The sequence below is a fragment of the Bombus pascuorum genome, chromosome 3, assembly GCF_905332965.1.
Source record: "Bombus pascuorum chromosome 3, iyBomPasc1.1, whole genome shotgun sequence".
NCBI lineage: Eukaryota > Metazoa > Arthropoda > Insecta > Hymenoptera > Apidae > Bombus > Bombus pascuorum.
In genome coordinates, this window is record NC_083490.1 from 12549116 (window position 1) to 12568137 (window position 19022).

The 19022-nt window shown below is 37.9% G+C and overlaps 1 protein-coding gene across 2 annotated transcripts in view; it reads right to left on the reverse strand.

The window, feature by feature from the left end:
* Window positions 1-19022, reverse strand: part of LOC132905289 (protein Tob1-like) — an 87891-nt gene that overhangs the window by 41379 nt on the left and 27490 nt on the right. Inside the window, exon 1 of one of the 2 annotated variants that reach the window (XM_060956450.1) lies at window positions 11295-12038. The exons of the other annotated variant lie outside the window; for it this stretch is intronic. The gene's annotated coding sequence lies outside the window, so the exon portion shown is untranslated. Of the gene's footprint in view, window positions 1-11294; window positions 12039-19022 lie in introns of those variants that run through there. 2 annotated transcript variants of the gene reach the window in all.

The window sequence follows — 19022 nt, forward strand, 5'->3', positions numbered from 1 at the left end:
CTGAATGTTATGTTTCATTGTTTGTATTCATAAAGCAGTTAGTTTATAGGAGTTGGTTTCGAACTTCAAGATGAGTAATTGTAGAGTTCAAAAATATACTTATGAGAACTTTGACATTTGAAAAAATCGAAGCTCATAAAAGTAGTACTGGAACCTTGAAAGATTAGAAACTACACCACAGATATATCATACTATACGACATGCGCTATGTTCGCTACAATTCAATACCGCAAACAGAAATCTATCTTAAGCCTCTGATTAAAGTATTTAAGAAATTTATCTGATGAAGACTATTTGCGAAAGTGTTTCATATGTGTAATTATCTTTTAAACATCTTAAACCTTACCTCGTCTAGCTCTAAGATTACATAATTAAATTTCGAATTATTTAGTAGTACTTTCGTATGAGCGAGCAAATTCGATATTATGAACATGAAGTATAGAATCTGATAAAATGAGGCTTCGTTGGAAAATAAGGGCATACGCAAATACTTTTTGTAGCCACTGTACTTGATCCCATTCTTAGTCAATAAACATTCGAACATGAACATTCTTACAATCTTATCGTTGTGGCATATGGTGAGACTTACCTGACCCACAAAGCTAAAAGCTCAGTACACCGATCAATCTCCATAAATGTTCCAATTCGAAATGCGACTAGCTTCCTAAATAGGCGGCTATAAACTTAATCGGACTGCATATTTACCAATATCGCTGGAAAGCGTTTCGTGTCGCATGAAAGCGAAAATAAAGACGCTCGTCACGTAACCACAACGAAAATGTTCCACTGTATGTGTGTATACACGACGTACATATATATACACAAGACTGGTTTAAGCACGAAACGTCGCGAAGTCTCATAATTTTGATCGCACGAGCTACGGCGATAAAACAGGGCGAAATTGCCAAAGCAAACACATACAGTCGGTCGACATACGCGCGTACCACCTAGCTGAGGGTTAAAATTACGCTCTGACTACAGGTCAGGCTCGAGATTCGTTTGGCAACCCTGTCATTTTCCTCGAGAGCCCTTAACGAGTCCCGGCCCTACCTTTCTCTTCATCCCTGTCACCCTCGAAAAAAAGCAACCCCTCTTCACGAGCCAAGGTGAAATAAAAGCTGTTATACTCGGTAACGAGCTTGGAACAAGCAATAACGTCGCATGGAAATTTATTACGGTAAACACGGACGCATCCCGAGGCCTCGTTGCTCATCGCGATCGCGCAGTAAAACGCGTTCCAAATAATTGCCCTGCTTGCCCCTTCGTACTTCTCTGCTCCCGCTGGGAAAGACAAGAAGTAAATTTCTCTTGAAAATCTTTTCAAACTCTTTCCATACAGATTTCCTCTTCAGGATTCATTTAGGTATTTCTTTAAGTCTCATTACGTACTCTTTTTATACTATTTGTACAATTAAGGGATTTATTAGATTTGGATTGAATGGAAAGCTTATGTATTTTCAGAATATTAGATAGAGTTGTATGACCACAGAATTGATGTATTGTAATCAATAACGTATGACCCCTGTTGCTATCTGCCAATATTCTAGATTGCATGGAAAGAATTATAATAATAGCAATATAATCCTTTCCCCATTTCCAATATTCTAAATAATAAATCAACCAACGATTACAATATATTCAATATCAATCAACATTGTGTTCCTTGAAATTCTACTTTTCCCAACTCAACACCGAAACGACAACCAACCATTATCAATTTTTTAAATAATATATAATCCAATTTATCCTTGTTACAATTCTACGCATAGTAAAAACAATACGACAGTCAACGATAAATTAATAAATCCAACTAACAGTCCCCCATAGCTCGACCTATTCACTGATTATCAACTGTCCCAAGTTTCAAGTAGAAAACTACCGCCACTGATCAGACCGAGCGTTACACGGCACCGTCGTACTTCTGGTTCTATCGAAGCACTTCATAACACATTAAGAGGCAGTTTTCTTCGTTTCATAATCGATTACGTAAAGCAACGACGAACAGTCACGGTTCCGTTTTTGCAGGGAATATTTCGTGTCCGTGGGAGGCTCGAAAAGAAATGGGTCGACGAAGTTCGTGGAAGCTGTCGAATCTCAGGTACGCTCGAAATCGATCGTTAAAAGCGAGCTCAGACGATTTTTGCCAACAATACGAGCGGCCTATAAAACCACAGTAGATACCTCTCTCCCCCGCGTTTGGCTTCGTTATATTGGATTCTGCGAATCAATAAACCTCGCTTGCGTCACGACCATGCTGATCCTAATGCAACGAGCTTGCAACGCGTGTTTCAACGCTTCTGCACAGAACAGAGGAATCTTCGGTACGTTTGTTGATTGCACACGCTGTAAAGAATGCGTTGCCTTTATTCGTTTTTCACATAGAATACTCGTGGTTTATTATTTCAGTTATTAATAATGGAAATTGTAATTGTTCAATCATCGTGCTTCTTTCTATCAAATTTGAGTATTGCATTGAACAAAATAGTTTTGAGTATATTCTGAAATGTTTCTGAGAGAAGAGCGCTCGTTGTGTATAAGTTATTAATAATAGTAGAAGAAATCGTTAAAACGAATAATGATGCATGTGCAAATTAAGATAATACATATCGCACTTGTTACTAAATAGCGAACAAAATGTTTACTCATATTGGCAACAAAGCAACTTTTATTGTATTCTATCTATGTTTAAAATGCATTAGTGTAGATAGTGTAACTAAGAGAGGCCAATGACGTTTTATGTTTTAAACTTTGAGGAATTTCTTAGGAAATGTCTTTTTTTGAAATTATTTACAATTATCCGGATATTTTCTTATTTTCCTTAACGATCAAGTTTTCTTATTAGAAGAATCGATGAGAAAGCAACGCATAAACATAACTTTCTATTTTTAAATCGCGTGTTGTTTCAGACGGTTGGTTGAATTTGTTCAGTCATTTCCGTCATAGGAATAATATTTATTGATTTCGTACGAAAACATTGAAGTCTCCATGAAATAACCAGGCGTTTGTAAAAAAATTTGAACTCTTATCCCATCGATGGAGAGTTAAACGGTGATTACCGTGGCAAAAATTAAATCTCTGCTCCTGTGTGACATCAGGAAATTTCAACTGTGAACAAAGTTCACAACGAGCCACGGGCAATATTTAAGGATTGCAACCTTTTGCCGTGAGGAAGCAACGAGAAAAACGATATGTCAAACAGAGTTCACGGATGATCACTAAAAAGAGAACACTTGTTAAATGTCACTGCTTTCACCGTCAGTTTTATAATCATACTTGATGATCCGATGAATAATGACTTTCCCTCTTACCATTTTCCCTACATTATCTATAAAAAGATCATTATTCTTATTATATCATCTTAAGAATTAAAATTCTACAACTACATACAATCTCTATCATCGTGTGTCTTGGAAATTACGTACACGTGTATCTATACTTTTTTCATCTACATTTTTACATTCTATTCTATATCTTATTCGTGTATTCTAATAATTTAGTGGTATATAAACGAATTAAACGGTGAAAAAAATTTTCAGCTCTACTATCGAATAATCTCGGTGTTTCCATGCCAGAAATTTTCCAGGAATCTCACAAACTGCTATCCATCTCAATCGAAATAAAGACTAACACAGTATACTATAAATATTTTCCGGGGGTTAAAGATCTAAAATTTCTAAATCTTTACGTGTATTTACTTCCTCGATTTCCATTCTTTCTAAAATTCTCAGAAACTACTAACTATCGCAGAATCTTTCAAAGAAATTCAAGAGACGTTTACGTAAGTACTTGCAATTTGTCATTCGTAATCCTTTCATACAGCTAGTTTTGCCTAAAAGGAAGAGCAAAGTTACCCAAAACTGGTAGAATCTTCGAAACATATTTCCAGAGATGTTTACCTACGCCTAATTTCCTATTCAGAGTCCATTCACGTTTCAGTTTTTTTCATAAAAACGGAAACCAACGAGGCCTTCATGGACCAACCGAAAAGCGATTTATTAGCAGAACGGCGTTACGCGTTCGGAATGGAACAACGACCAACAATGGCGCGTCTCGCATTGGGCTTTCAGCGCTATTCTTGGCCAACCTGGGAGGCGATCCTGAAGTTGATGGATCGGTTGGTGACGCGCGAAAAGCGATCGTGCTTCCGCGAACTTCGTTCTCCTTCGACGTTCAAAGCAAGACGTATCGCGGCTGGGAGTGATTGCCGGAACTCTTCGTGAATTAACAAATCCACGCTTGTAGATCAGATCAACGGCTAGAAAAGCTCGAGCTTTCTCTATTTTCTTGCTGGAACGTTGTAGAAAATCGTTCACTAATTCTTGTTTGATTTTACTAAACAGAGAATTGCAGGTTTCCAATTTTAACGCGCCGAAGGAAAGTATACCAACGAATCGGATAAATTGTAGAAAATCTCTTTTTCTTTCTTTATTTTCATCTTGGAATTTGAGATTATTTCAGTCGTTTTGCTTAAAAATTATTAATAAAAACGACTTGACATATAAATGATTATAAATTATTCGTTCCGAATAAACTAGAGATTTAATATCACGTTACTATTCTAGTCACGACGTATTGCATACATAAATCATTTTAATTACAAACCATTAATTTTTGCCTTCTGAAATTTTCCATCTGAGATTTTCCTTCCGAGTTCCCCTTCGGCCTATGACGGATAAAAGAAATAGATTTACATTGTATAACGTCCTTTTTCATATGTAGAAATAGCATCGAAAAAGAAACAAAATAGGCAAGGTATAATGTACAATAAGTAGGTACCTACATTACGTTATAAATGCCTACAAACACTTTACAGGGTGCGCCGTTAGAATCCGGACAAAAGAAGTTTTGTGCAGAAAGTTGTTTATTTAAGTCAATACACAAAAACACATGAAAATGTTGTTATATCTCATTTAAAGGGTCCTTGCTGAGAACTTTTATTCTATGTAACCACCCTCTGCCTCTATGACCTGCTCTATTCTTGCTCTAAAGCGCGAGCACGCTGACTTCAACTGGTCGCGTTTAATTGTCGCGAATTCTGACTCGATAGCAGCTCGTAGGGAGTTGACGTTGGGGTGCCTGCATTTATTAGTTTGTCTCTCGATAACGCCCCACACGTAATAGTCCAATGGGTTTAGGTCGGGACTGTTAGGAGGCCAGAAATCTTTCGACCAAAACATGTCCACATTGTCAGAGAGCCAATTTTGAACAAGATGACTTGTGTGAGCAGGTGCGCCATCTTGTTGAAATAAATACGGCCTTCCAGAAGCCGTAATTTCCATCCACGGCTTTATTACTGTCTTCAGGACCTCCAAATAAACCTCCTTTGTGATTCTTTCGCCTTTTTGGAAGAAGTGCGGAGGCATGACGTCGCCCTCACTTGAGACAACGCTCAAAACGTGAACACTTGCTGGAAATTTGGTTTTGCCCACAACAAAATTAAATTACCGTCGATCTTGGGTAGCTAAAGAATTTTATAATTTCGACCGGCGTTCTCCCGGCGCGAAGACTTTCTATAATCGCCGCTCTTCTATCGTATTCCGGGTTTTGCTTAACGAGTTCTGTCATTTTGAGGTTATAGAAGACTTATTGACATATTTAACTAACTTCAGAGTCAATCAGCACAAACATCTGAATTCTAATATGGTGGGAACTACAAATTGAATTCTGTCCGAATTCTAACGGCGCACCCTGTATATTACCATGTCTTACATGACAGTATACTTTTCAAGTCGTATCACATGTTTGAATTTAGCAAAGCAAAATTAAAAAGAACAATTTGAAACAGCCCCTAATTTCTACATTATTCACAAAATACAAATAATCTATTACATTCTATTATATCTATATACGCCTAACTAACTTTACAGAGAAACATATTACAACAGAAAATAACTTTACTCGTTTCTTCTATCCATCACATTATTTTCTTAAGACTTTTTCACTCCGTTCGTCGAAACAAAAAAAGGAAGAATGCAGGAATAATTATCAGACTTTCGCTTGTGGATTCAACATAGAAAATCAGTTTCCTCCTTACAGGGATCCAGGCTTTTTACATGGAGCAAAAAACGTGAGAAATTGCACCGGAGCGTGCAAATAGTAGTCGATTCTCAGCTTGGACTAAAAGCAGACGCTGATTTACAAGGCCAATAGCGTTTATCGCGTCTAGCAAAGTCTGTAAAACAAAGCGGAGGTCCGAGACCCTTTTAAGGGACGATAGACACGCTGTTTCTCACCCTATTTCGTTCAGGAGAGAATGCGAAAGAACTGGAAGCGATGAAAATTCGACTTTTCTCTCACTCTCTAGTAAAACGTGCCTACACGCGTTGCTTGATGGCCTAGTAAAGACCGAATGTGTCAGGAAAATTTATTTCGATCACGAGGGTGGATGAATTGTAGCGTCAGCGAGAACTCGTCTCGTTTTTCTCCCTTCTCTGCCTGTAGAATTTGTGTTCCACGTTTGCAGCTTTCTCCGCGTTCGTTTTTCCGCGAATTTCCCGATGAATATACATATATACATGCGTGGCCTCTATAGTGCAAAAAGAGCTCGTCGAGATTGAATTCGCATTATAGTGGAGATCGGTCGAAAGCGTAAAATGCAATTTCCCTGAAAGTGCTTCATAAATGTTGCAATTTATTTCTGTTAATTGGTACGGGAATGAGAACGCGTGAATCAATGGAATAAAAGGGACTAAGGTTGAAATATACTGAATTTCTAAAGCTGAAACTTAACATTCCACAATTCAAGTCCTAATTCATCGCTTCTATATTTTCTCAGACTCTTGTCATATTCAAGTCTCAAAATCTTATATATAATTATACATGCATACAATAATATATTATATATACCAATATAAACTTCTACTTCGAACACCTAATCCATCAGCCATTAAAAAAATTGTCAAAGTAATACTATTGTACATATCGCGATTAATCAGAACAAAACGCATTAATTTTTAATAATCGCCTTTTCAACACTGTGGTAATGAAGAGACGACGAATCGTCACGTAATAATTGGCAGAGGACACTAATTCCGAGGACAAGCACGATTGATTTTATACTCAACTAAACTCGTCTACGCTCCGTGTGCGCACCTGACCAATCTCCTTTTTTCATCATGGCGACGTTTAATCTCGTCTTTTCCCGTCGTAGAGAAACGTAGCTGCCGGAATTTATTGCCAGTACGAATTCTCAGCCTTCAATATCGGCATATTAATTTTCGGCTGGCGCACGAGAGACGTTCGATCGCTTCGTTAATTATTAGCCGATTTTTCACCGTCTCGAGGCTAACACCTACAGAAATTCATGCCAACGTAACGATATGAAGTACTGTAAGAGTTTTAGAAATATCGTGATGACCCACGCAAAATTCTCATTAGATAAATGGTTTAGGCTAATTACACGTACTTAAGAATAATATGTCAAAGGATCGATATTTCGTTTGACCTCGTCATAGTCCTAGAACTTGTATGTTCCAATCTCGCTCTTCTCTCAATACATAGACACACTTAACTTTTTAAAGAAAAACTTTATCGTAAAATTTAAAAGAGGAGATTGCGCGCGTTAACAACGATGCTTTCAGCAACGATAAGATTGAAAGTGCAAAATTCAAGTGTCACGCAATCGTTGATTATTTCAGAAACGAGCTGCTTTTAACCTACGAGAAAAATTATCTTTTTTACGAATTACTAAAAAAGACATAATGTACTAAAATTTCAAACCAATTTTATCAAAGATCGATAGGTGTATTTACTGTTTAGTTGATCAATAATTTACTAGAGTACAATGTTGCGTATATACAGTCAACAAGAAATAAACATGACTTTTAACCTTTAACGAAAAATTTGTCTCGAAAGGGTGACAACAATATTCGAACGAGCTTTTGTTTTTTCGTGGATGCAGACAAGAGAGAGGGGAGAGAGATAGAGACAGGGATGGGATGAGAGTTCCGGTGACCAGGTCTGACTAACATGTTTTTGCGAGGACCTCGAAAGCTTTATTTGCCGAGCGAGATTTTCCAATTAAACCGTGATTAATCCGCGCGACGAATGCTTAGGGCCGAATGTTTACGGCTCAGGGGAAATAAGTTGCTGGTATACAGAGCGTGGAAAATCGATACACACAGTGAGGGCAGGGTGTAGTGGGTAGGGTTTGGGTGCAGAGGAATCGACGATAATCCGATTTCGATGGACGGCACGAGTTGGATAATTCGTTTGCCTCGTGCCACTCCAAATAGAGAAAGAGAGACAGAGAGATAGAGGGATAGAGAAAGAGAGGTAGAGAAATAGAAAGAGAGGAGAAAGATGAGTGTGTTCTATCTTCGTCTCCATCCCGCTTTTCTGTATTTCTATCTCTGTTATCGATGGAACTATTGAATTCCGTTTTCCTCGACTCGCGTGACTCGAATCGCGAAAAAATTCGAACTGCGTAGAGAGGAAAAGCGCTTCGCGATCGTTCGAAATGACTTTACATTCCACGAAATAGTTTGAGGATAAAATTCTTCGATCAAATGGTTTCGTCGTTGCGATGTTTATTAGTTACTTCTTATTGGGTCTTCCGATTATCTTGACTTGGGGATTTACTTAGTCGCGATAGTTGGGAAAATACAGAAATTGTGTTTGAGGGGAAACTGATATACGATCATAGGTACTGCGTAAAAAGATGATTCTAAAGGAGAAATATGTAATGAATGATGTTAAGCAATGGATATAGTACTAGAATTACATTACATATATCACAATGTAACATGTGAGGCAGCGTTGTTAAGTTAAAAACAGTCATATGTATGTGCTATATAACATCCTCAAACTGGTTGCCTCGTTTGCATAATGTATAAAACATTTCGCAGCGTATTTTACGAGCGAATAAAGATGTTTATGTTGGCGATTCTTTAATTATTAAACAGTGTCTCCAAAAACTAGAAATTATTTTGCAATGTTTCCCTTGCGTAAAGAAAGAAGCGAAAGATCACCTATACTCAAACGATGTTGTCACTCTCACGAAATTGATACATTCAATGCTTCATTCATGGATCATTCAAAGTAATACTTTCATTATATGAGAACAATGTATTATACATTATATGAGAATAATACTAATAATAATAATGAGAATTATATATATTCTAATTTACAAATTATATTCAATGATTTAATCATTTTGAGTATCAACCTTACAAATACTGTGAGTAGTAAAAATTGAAGAAACGATTATAATGTACTTATAAATATCTGGATTATTACTTTAATTACACCTTCCACAATAATAAATAACTAAAAAAGAGCCTAATAGAAACCATCACTTAAACGAAGACAAAGGCTTTCTGGTTTTACGTTTTATTATAATCCAACAGGCAATTTCAATCAATTAATTCGTCAAACGCGAGTCGCTGACGCGATACGCCATCTCGTATAGCCAGCAGCGACCTTGCTATTATTGTCATACTATTTTCATAAGCAGCTCGGGCAAATCTGACGTAAATAAATGCGTAAATACCCCTATATCGCATTTTGACCCATTAATGAATTAACGCACCTAATCTGCTAATTCGTTTGACATACACGCACATACACGATTCCCAAGCGCGAATGGAAATCGCCATTTCCGCAGTAGGAAAAGCATGTTCCAGACAGCGTTACGACCTCAACGTAATTTGTCGTAATAGGCATGTTTGTTTGATGTAATACCAAGAGACTGAGTCACTACGATCGTTCCAGATCGCGAGCGACCTTGAAGAAAAGCGAAACGCCTCGCATCGACTGGCAACGAATACAATTTCTATATCGATCCGTCAAACTAATGTTATTATTTACCTTTTAAACGAAGCTGCATCGCAACGGACGAGATTCGGGTTGTCGTCACGATATTCTCACACTATAACTCTACTTTTAGCGTAGAAACACAACTTTGATATCTAATCTCTCCAATCGGATATCAATGACATTTTGAAACGATTTTACAGTCAGTCATAAAAGTCTATATACGTATACTTAATGAATTCTTTCTACATGTATTTTGAAACGTATTTTGCATCAGGATCATTAAAACTCACAAGCAGTGCCTTGTTAAAGTATTTGGACACTTACAGAAATCTTTACTAGTACATATATAATGCGTCTTATATAAAACGTTTTAAAATTTCAGTAGTATTATGTATAATGGAACACGTTTATTACATGAATAAAATTTGAAACAAATGGGAAATGTGCGTACGTATATATATAGAAGAATACAATCATAGTATTTGAACGGTCAGTTATTTATTATACTAGTAAGCTAAAAAATATTTATTGGTATCACTCTTGTCACTAATCATATACTGAAGACTGTTATGCATATTGCACAGTACGTTTCTAACTAAATATATATTTACAGCAAATATTTTGGAACTTTTATATACACTTCTAGATTCGTTTCAAATTTTGCAAATAGAATCATGATAGTTATGTCTCATTATAGTGTTAATGAAACCTTAGAAAGTTTCGTATCACGCATGTAATATATTCATCAAAATTTTCTATGTTAATATTTTTTTTGTTTCGAATATTTTCATGAGACACTGTATGTATAGCCTATATGAGCTCCTTAAAAGTCAAATTGATCAACTCTTTCATACTTCTTTAATTTCCTTACATAAATACACGATTTATATACAACTCTTGAGAAACAAATGGCTAATTTTCATAAGTTGAAATAAATTTAAAAAGCAATGTTTGTAAGTTCATCAATATGTCTTCTGAATGGCTCATATAACATATAACAAAGTCTCTAAGCTCGATTAATATAAAATATGGTTTTAGATTTTTAGAACTAACCTCCTAATTAAAGGAGTGTAGGCAGGTTTTTCTAAGACACTACACATCACTGTGACCATTTTTATTAATTTAAGAAATAATGACTGAGACGTAGATCGTAAAATCGAAACGAAACATACATATATTTTAGTGTCATCTTAAACGGTGATTGGTCAAAGTAGTTAGTTCGATATATCGAGCATCGCGGTGGTTGCGATAATCGAAGGATCAAAGGCGCGATTACTGCGCCACAGACGCGGCAGAAATGCTCTTGAACCGTTACGAAGTGGAATCGTGCTCCGATCGCGTGACACATTACGGAATTCGCACCGTGACGGGTTCCGCGCATAAATTATCTGACCGTGTGACGCGTGTGTACACAGAGAGTGGAAAAAAGAAAAAAGAAGCAGAGTGGTGAACTCACGCGAGCTACGGTTCCGTTTCGCGATCATGATCAAGAAACGTCTAGAGTTGTCTTTAATGAAGAAGAGTTCGGTACTCACGTGTCTTTGTCGGCTCAGCGAACACTATTCTCGTCCCTCGAACGAAGCACAAAAGTACGAAATGACGTCAGTGGAAGATCACTAGTTCCGTAATACCCTCGGAATATTCTCCTCGTTGCGTATCCACAGTCCTCTTCTCACCGTGCGTTCTCCTATAAGGTACGATCACGAAATATTCCTTGCTGTCACACTGCTTTACAGATCGTGTAGCTCCAAAAGATAGAACAAGCTGTCACTCGCGCAATCGATTCTCACTTTTGGTGAAACGATGTTACGTTGGGAAATAAGGTTATGGTACACGACCGTTTCGTATCGCTACACGGGTTACGTATAAAAGTAAAAAAAAGAAAGACGCGGAGGTTATGGGAAGAAAGGAAAACGATCGGAGCAGTGACGATGTTACCGTACTGCTTCCCCTTTCTTCACTATCTTTTCTATCGATATTCGGTCGTGTTACTCGCTGCAACGACGTTCGCGGTGTGTGTCGTGTCAGTTCTCGAACGCAGCACTGAGGAAAGAACTCGTCCTTTGCGCGCGCGCGTTACTGTATACGCGTATATCTATATACATATATGTATATAGAGACAGATATAGATATTATAGACAACACGCGTGCCCCTGTAATGTCCTTCGTTCCGTTTTTCTTTTCCTTCTTTTCTTCGATCAGAGCAGTTATCGTTCCACGAATCCACACGAACAGTCACTCGCGAGTGCCGCTGCGAGACTGGAACGCGGGGAAACATGTGCGGCCTCTTACATACCGCTCTGGACGAAGGGGGAGTCGGGGAGGGGAGTAGGGGGAGCCACCAACGAACGAGACGAGCGGTGGGGGACGATCCCACTCCTCGAACAACGAGTGGGGTAACTGGCAAGGACGCGAGACCTCGACATGTCGCGGTCGCTCAACGTACTACTTTTTTCCTAATAGTCGTGCTTGCTTTCCTCCCGATCACATTGATAAGGGAAGTTATCAGGTGCCGCTCTCTTATTTCGAGACCTGAAATTGGATGACCGAAAAAAAGAAAGAAGGTTGTCCCATTTGGGCCGCGTTTTTGATCTGTGCAAACGTATACGAAAATCATTGCAAACGCTAAAGATAATAAAAGAAGTAAGGTGAGAGCTTGTTCCTTTTGGAGCTGGTTAACTATATTTAGAGTCTCGTTTTCTGTCCGTTGCTGAAATTTATCGAGCAAAATACAGTAATACCTGTGTATAATGTCTACTATTAGATGCAAATGAGCTTTTTTCTTATCTACTCGTAAATATAAATTATTAGCAATTTTTAATTATCGCTACTGCCTTTCGTACTTAAACCTTTCTGTAATCTCGTCGTTAACCATGGATCTATTACACGAGCTCTAAACGAGCCTAGTTATCTGCCATTAACGATGCACGGGATCACGAAAGATTTAAGAGGTTAATGTCATTTAACCAATTTATTTTTACTAAATTCTTCGTGAAGATAAGAGACTTAAATCTTTCAAATTTCCTCATGTATATGAGATATTAAATACATCGCTCGACCAAAGAGAGATGTTCACGAAGGAACACCTCGATCTGGGAGTATCGTTTAATCGTGTCTAGATAGGAAGACCTTGATTCACTTACGCGTAAGCACGAACCGACAAACCGAACGTGCAGGAAGCCCGCTATCTAAAGACAATCGCGACAAATCGCAAGGTAGATTTGTATCGCAACTTCCGCGATGAGGTAAGACCGGCGAGACGTAATCGCGATTATAAAGTCATGTCGGCCGTCGGCCATGGCTCGGGGAAGAATCCATTTTTCTCTCCGCGTAACGCAGAGGAAAAGTTTCGCCGGATGATTGCAATGCAAGTTACTGTAAATCGCTCATAAGGATTGGAGAATCGCTTCTCAATTCGATACGCTCGCTGCATGGTCATTGTTGCGAGCGCTTGAACTTTTATTCGTTTTAGTTTTACGCTTTATTACTATTATTTGATGGAATGTTCGATAGCAAGTAAATAGTATTTTGAATTAATTATCTGAAATCAGTATCCGTTGTTTGCCACAACTGCGTCGTCTTTTACGTATAGATGTTATTGAATTGATTAACAGTTCAAGTAGATTTAAAACAAGTGGAGTATAGATTATTCAGTTACAATACTCTGAAGATTACAATCGGTCGATCGTAAAGGTATTAAGGCGATAGACATTCGATATGTGGGTCAGAGAATAATATTTGAAATCAAAGCAACAGGTTACATAATGAATAAATTCAAGAGAGTAGTGGTAGAATAGGTTACGTAAGTTTGTAATAAAAATATCAAAGTTGCGTGTTAAGGTAGCGAAAAAGAAAAGTGGTTTTGTGAGTTTCCAGAAGCATTCATAAAACCGGTAGTTGGTAATATGTAACAGTAAAAGTAGCCAATCTCCTTCAGAAACAGGACACACAATTTGGTTACTCCATTGAATGAATCACGCTTGACTCACAAAAATGGTCTCTCCCCTACAACTAAGGATATTTGACTCATTCTTCAGAATCTTCTAGAAACTCTATTCTACATGTAAATACTATATCGCATCACTTATACCTCAAAATGTTCCACACTTCAAATTGCGACAAATTATTGCAACAAAACGATACACAAAGATTCAACAGTGGAGTTCTACGTAATCCCGATAATCTGATAATTCACTTTCGCCAGCGCCAAATTTGAACGTTCTGAACGACAAGAAGATGTTTGCTACTTGCAGCGTGTATTTATATCAAAAGCTCAGCGTAACATTTTTAAAGAATGCCCCCTTTATATTTGCCATTCGTGGTATAGAATAAAATGTGTCACGCATACACGAACAGGGATGATAGAAGGAGCACGCACGAGCGCACCCTTCGTACAAGGCTCGGGCACGTGGAAAGTTCAACAGGAAGGAAACATCAGAAACGCACACCACACACACACCCTTCATCTCTCCATTTCACTTTTCCTTTCACGCGTGCCTTTTAAAGGTCCCATGGAAAGCAGCACGCGCTCTGTAAATAAAGGCCAGGGCACATTGCACTGTTCGTCGACTCGTTTCTGCAGCGTTTAAGGACTCTCCACGGCTATCTGCGGCGTTATCTGCGGTTTCTACTGCCTTCTCGCCCGCCCATCAGCTAGCCACCCCTTACGTCTTCCTCTTTCTTCTACCAAGTTACCCCTCAACCACCCTTTCCCAGTTCCGTGCTCCATTGAATTCGATTTAGTTTCTTTTCCGGCACTATCGATCGGTGCCGCATATTTGTTCTTTTTTCTTGTCGTTTGTCCCGTTTCTCTTATCAATTTTTCTCTAGAAACCTCTTCTCCTACCCGGCGCACCGCTGACTGCGAAAGGCACCCCCGCTCGATCCAGTTACACCCTCGTTTGCACATCCGTACGGTCCTAGCCCCTGTTGACTTTCCTTTTAGCCGTATTTACGGATCCCTTACTTGTTTCTCTCGCTGCTCGATATAATTTTATTTGCAACCACTCTCACCGTGTTTGCGATCCCTGCCTTGCCAAGTATCTGGTGCGAATCACCGGTATCCTCCAAATTATTCTCCTTCCACGTTTCTTCCTTCGCTACAAGATTCGTTTTATTTGCTAGCGTTTGAAAGATCGAAAAGGTGAGAACCGTATTGGGGAGAATGCTTTTTCAGTTTCAATGTCAGAGCCAGTGTAGTAAAACACGGTTTATAATATTGACAATGGAGAATTCCATTTGTAGCTTTCCCGTCAAATAATTCGTATATAGACGGTAAGGTACTATATATGTTACATATGTAGTATTGTTAGCTATTAGGATAAGTTATACGGACGCACTTCTCATTCAAAGGCATCGCTAAAATAATAATATTATTGTGGACGCGTCATTGGTAGAGCTTGGCGGTGGCTTATCAAAAGCTGTGCCCGTATAATCTATCAATTTTAGTTTAGAAAGAAAATAGTAAAGGGAAGATTTACACAAACGATTAAAGTATCCAATTGTAAACATATCAGACATGGATTTTAGTCTATCATCGTTTTCCACTTGAAACAGTGATTTCAGAACGATTGATTTTTTCAGGTCCACTTGAAAAAATATTTCCTCTTCATACATTTGTCCCTAATTACTTACTTTTACCTCTGATTGAATGAATTCCTTAAACATTAACCACAAAGGTCCATTGCACAGAAATGGCCAAAAAAAGAGGGAAGAACAGAATTAGGAAAGATATTAATTAGATATTCTGCCTTGCACCAGTTGCATATTTACTCACATAAACTTGAATATCTCTGCCCTTTAATCATTAACCCCTGTACTAGGACATAATTCTCACCGATTTTCTCTTATGAGGTAAACCATTGATTCAACCACCATCAAAATTGATCCACCATTCCCCAAGCGGACGTAGTTAAATATACGACAGCCAGGCTCTCTTTTATAGCTTCATATTTTAACCTTTCCCCGGGCATACTCCCCCTTCCCTATGTGCCTTCCTTCCGGTTTCTACGGCAGTTCCACGCTCGGGACGCTCTCGCTCGGTTTTCCTTTCCTTTGTTGCATCAGTAAACAGGTTAGCCAATTTTTCTGACGCAGGAAGCAGGAACGTGAGAGAAGCACTGGTATAAGAATGTATAGCAGGAGGAGGGAAGGCGAGCAGTTGCTTTAGATGTGCAACATTTTACGTACTACACGCTCTAGCGTGCACCGGCGTACAATACACATATACGTGTCGCGCATATTGTTCGAGCAGGTTTTTCGACCGAGATTAAGAGCGACCACATAGCTCGCGACTCTGTCCGGCCTAAGTATGCCAAGGATTACCGGTATGAACTTTTACGTTACAGCCCGCGAACGCAATAATCCGATAATATGTGTCGCGAGCAGGAAACCAACCGTGCCGTCTTACGCTGATACTACCCATGGTGACAGATTAACAGGGAGCAGTCCGAAAGTCACCTCAGGACTTGGCTTTCTGGTAACAAGAAATATATAGTGTTTCAAGAATTAGAGGCTCGTTTTTTCTCAACGAATTCAACTTGGGGACAATTTTTGGGATTATCGGGTGTTTTGTCAAATATTTAACCAGCCTACTGGTATTGTGGACATAATGAAAGATTTTGAAGGATTATTTGAAATAATTTGGTATTATTCGTTAGTAATAGAAGCATTTTCAGCAAGAAGATATTCATACAATTTTATAAATATTCGTACGAATTTTTTATTTACATCAGTGTAGAATATTTATGTAGAATATTTATTTATATTTAGCAGGATGTTTGGAGGAAAATAACTTGAACAGTTTTGAATAAAATCCCTTCGGTTCGCCAATCAGTTGTAGTAAAATGATTGAATAACGAGATTAGTTGATTACGATCGTAAATGAATTAATTGCAAATAACATATATAATTGCATTAACATTTCCTATAGATGTAACTGCGGACCACCGGTTTGAGTAACGTATAGCATCGCGATACGATCTGAGCAAACATTAGCTGGTTGCGAGACGAGCAACGGAAAAGTTCGTTTCCTTGATGCAACCGCGTTGTGCGTGAAAGAAACGGAAATAATTCGTTCTCCGATTGCCACGATTATTTTCACCTTGAACACGTCCAGCAATTAATCTGCGAGCGTTACAAGCACTTAACTTGCGATCACGTAGAAATCGATCCACTGATGAATAAATAGGAGCGAGATAGACTTTAAACATCATAATTAAGCAATAGTTTATCATAATTTCTTGAGGTTTCATATAATTGTAGAGCCTATCGTAGATGGGAGAATTAATAATGGAGGAATAAAAAACTGAATCCTTCGAATTATTTTCCATAGCCGCGATCTTAAAAAATGAATTAAGGTGGAATGTTAATTAATAAATGTAATTTAATGATATAAGTTGATGGTAAAAGACGAGTCAACTATTCTCGTCACTCGTCATAAAAAGAAGAGAAAATAATTAACAAATTAACTGACAATGTTGCGACTCGATAAAGAAGGAAGAAAGAAAGAGAAACAAAGAAGAAATAGAAAAAGACAAGAAGCAGGAAGAACAGATGTACGCTTCCATGTAACTAAAGTTAAAGGAAATTAATCGTTCGTAGACGTATGTAATCGTTCACGTAAAAATTTATGCAACTTCAGTACACCGGTAAATCGTGACTTGATTAATAGCCACCGATAACCGGGCCGATAATCGTGTTTGTCTTTTATACGAAGGCGCCAGGCTGCTAGCCAGTTTCTATTTTCCAGAGGTAAGCTTTTCGTGGTCACGGTCAACCAGCTGAAAACACTCGTATTAGTATTCGCTCGCTTGTTCGCTTGTTCGCTCGTTCGTCGTTATTTTGCGTAACAAGCTAACGTTCTTCCAGCACCGTTTTACGACTGACCTCGTGGCACGTGTATGAACAGAATTGAACTATGTAGTGAGATATTGCGATCGAGCCGTAAAACTTCCTACCAAGCGATACGAATTCTATTTTCCATCTTAATTTCCGTTTTCTACATACGGTTATCTGGCGTAATTAATGGACTCATCGAAGCAGTTCATTTATTACGTATTATAATTTCATTTTGTGAAATACGGTTACAGGAGAAGTAATAAAGAATTTTATGATAATCCGCGGTGATGATTTGTGACCAATTTTCCTTAGCAAAGTTTTATTTGCGAGGTTTTTTAAATTCGTGAGTGAAATATTTCTTGAAGAGAGATATTTATGTTCTTTCAAAGAAATCAAAAATATTGGAAAATGTTTTGCAGAAGTCTCTTCATTCATTTACAATATCGTGCTGGTTAGAGTAATAAAAATGCAGAAATTTGGATATTATAAACGTATATGTATAATATTAAAATGCATATAAATAGACAATAAAACTGGTGCAAGCAATTCTGACAAACGAACTGGAATTATTTCTTTTTCGTATATTTCAGATATATTTTTAACTTAAAATGCAATGTATTCATTGAATATGTAAATCATGATACTTTGTTCCAAAATACAATATCAGTTTACATAAAAACAATACGCCTTTTAGGAATGCAAATTGGTAAAACAAAATGTTCCTAGTTATATACTGGCCATTGTACATTCTAATTTTTGTTTTACTATTCTAACATACGCAAACTTAATATTATAAATATACTTGCTTGTATTATTTAATAATCTTTAAATAAATTTTTCCGATCTTTTCAATATTTTCAAAAGAACGGAGATGTCTTTTCTTAGTTCACATTCATTTCAAATCGATGTTACAACAATCGATATCGAGGTTCGCTGTTCGAGCTGCGATAGTTTTCGCGAAGGACAAACAATTCCTGAATATCGCGATTCGTTCCGGTGAGTCGAGGAAAAATCCACGTTCCATTCACTCTCTTTCGTTGCCGAGGAATTTGATGAAACGTACGTGTCCTTTTCAGATCTTGGCGTGCTTGCGATAAAAATACGGTTTTGTGAAAATTCGTGGTAAGAAACGACGGGAAAGACATTCCGATCGAGCGAAGTCAAATATTTGCGCGAGATGTGCGCGAGCTCAGGCGAACGCGATAACGTGAGTTCGCGCGTGCGAACATCGTATTTCCACGTGTATGCATATTCATAGTTTGCCAGGAAACGAGAATAGTGACGAACGAAACTTATTTTATAAGCAATTATTTCTTTCTTTCTTTTTTAATTTAAAGACGTCAGTATCGTACGGAAGAAATCTCAATTTACTGCATCCAACTCACATAATAATAAACACAAATAAATTTCAATAAACTTTCCCT